Raw genomic sequence first — 2,245 nt, forward strand, 5'->3', positions numbered from 1 at the left:
AGGCAACCAAATATTTTTTCACGTATGCTCTAAGCCAAGCCATAATAATTTTTCCTTTCCCAGTTAACTGAAGTCACCCGTTGCAACTATCTTTCCTTTTCACGTATGCTCTCTTTCCCAGATAGACCGGAGTCAAACGCTGCAAATATGGAAGCTCCTGAAGTCACGAGCTGCAAACTCACGTCACGCCCAGCGTCCAGAGAAACAAAACTCATTCTGAAAACCGGCAAGCCGCACCGTCAGTATCACCCGCCGCCCACGCCCGCTGCACCGCCAGAATCACCCGCCGCCAGAATCACCCGCCTTCCACGCCCGCTGCCAGGATCGCCCGCCGCCCACGACAGGATCGCCGCCGCCAGGATCACCCGCCGCGTACGGTCGCCGCCTCCGAGTTTCACCCGATCACCGCGCCACCTCCGAGTTTCGCCCGCTCACCGCGCCCGCCGTCGCATCAGCTTGTTGCCACCACCACCTTCACGCCATTGTTTCTTGTCTCCGGCATTCCAGCAATTTCACCCGGTCACCGCGCCACCTCCGAGTTTCGCCCGCTCACCATGCCCGCCGTCGCCTCAACTCGTTGCCATCATCACCTTCACGCCATTGTTTCTTGTCATATCTCCGGCATTCCAGCTATTGTTCAACACAACAGTAAGTCAACTTTACAGTCACTAAGTCACTAAATAACTTTGCTGCTGGAGCTCTCTTCAAATGGGAACATGTCCAACTTTACAGTCACTAACAGTAAAATTAAAATTATACGTGGCTCTCAATACTCCTAGCAGATGATATATCAAGAGAATTCATCAGAATCTCCGCCGGATGGGCATACCCCATTTAAAGACCTACTCCCTCCCGTCTCTTTTAATTGACTCGAATTTAGTACAATTTTATACTAAATTCGAGTCAATTAAAAAAGACCGGAGGGAGTAACAAACAAAGATACCTGTGAGACAGGTGAACAAGCAAAGAGCAAGCATTGGTATAATCGAATGTCTGCTCACGAGAAAGAAGAGTACCTACACAAGAAGCGGATCGCCCGGCAACAAAAAAAGGCGGAGACTCCAAATCATGAACAAGAGCAAGGTACGCCATACCATCTTAAGTCATGTCCACACCAGATCAAGGCAGTAATATCTGTATTATTTCCTGTCATAAATAAACAGGAAATCGTACCCCCTTTAGTGACATAACCAACAAAGCTACTGACGAAAACCAAGAACAAGGCAGTAATAGGAGTCGGTATGCTCAAATGTCTGTTCAGAAGAAAGAAGAATACCTACAGAAAAAGCGGATAGCATACCGCAAAAAAAAAGATGGAGCTCTATTGGGTTCAGTTGGTAAAGTTGATGACCCAACGTTAAATGTAGGAAAAGGTATATACATAAAATCAATTTGATATCTCTTGTATACATACAAATCATGTTAAATCAAATTGATCAGCAGGAAATCATTTAGGTGAACCATGTTCTAAAAACATTATTACTGGGAAAAATCTTCTGGTTTCCTTTGATCATGCGCAAAATAGGGATGGATCTCAAGTGTCAGTATCGCCAAATGGAACTCGTACGAGTTCAGCTGAGGACCCAAGGCAGCTTCCAGATCAAAGTATGAAACGTACAAATCAGAATTTAATTATTGATATCTCTTGTACACATGCTAATTCAACTACTGATATCTAATTTATCATCAGGCACTCATTTACGTTTGATGATGCACATCCAACTGAAAACATGGCTGCGAAAAAACTGCTGCTTCCGTTTGATGATGCACATCCAACTGCTGGAGCTGGAGTGTCACCATCGCCAAATCAAACTGAGACATATGCAGATACGATGCGTGACAATTGTACGGAACCAAAGCAGCTCGCACAAAAAGGTAACACATAATAACCAGTATTCGAAACGTTCTGTGCAAAAACATTCTTATCTAGCTATTACTACTACTAACAACATAAACTTTGCTGTTAATGATGAGAATATAGAACAGAAACCAAGTAGTAGTACGAGTTGGTATTCACGGATGTCTGCTGAAAAGAAAAGGGAATACCTACTGAAGCAGCGGATCGCACGCCAACATAAAAAGGCTACAACTCTGCATCTTCCAGACCAAGGTAAGCAAACATATGAATCGCTATTTAATTATTGGAATGACACTTATTCAAGTCAATCATGTCAGGGACACATGACACTGACAAGAATCAACCTAGGCGGGATCGTGATCAAGCACGTCGAAAAATCCTAACACC

General features: G+C 44.5%; 1 long non-coding RNA gene across 2 annotated transcripts; it reads right to left on the reverse strand.

The window, feature by feature from the left end:
• Nucleotides 1-669: 669 nt before the first annotated feature.
• LOC124681981 lies at nucleotides 670-2,237 on the reverse strand. Of its 2 annotated transcripts, XR_006996098.1 has the most exons (3): nucleotides 2,047-2,237; nucleotides 1,017-1,146; nucleotides 670-845 (listed from the first exon to the last, which is right to left on the reverse strand). It is a non-coding gene; the product is annotated as an uncharacterized LOC124681981 (long non-coding RNA). The 2 variants fall into 2 exon arrangements; XR_006996097.1 differs by having other exon boundaries at nucleotides 1,017-2,237.
• Nucleotides 2,238-2,245: the final 8 nt, after the last annotated feature.

The sequence above is a fragment of the Lolium rigidum genome, unplaced genomic scaffold, assembly GCF_022539505.1.
Source record: "Lolium rigidum isolate FL_2022 unplaced genomic scaffold, APGP_CSIRO_Lrig_0.1 contig_64085_1, whole genome shotgun sequence".
NCBI lineage: Eukaryota > Viridiplantae > Streptophyta > Magnoliopsida > Poales > Poaceae > Lolium > Lolium rigidum.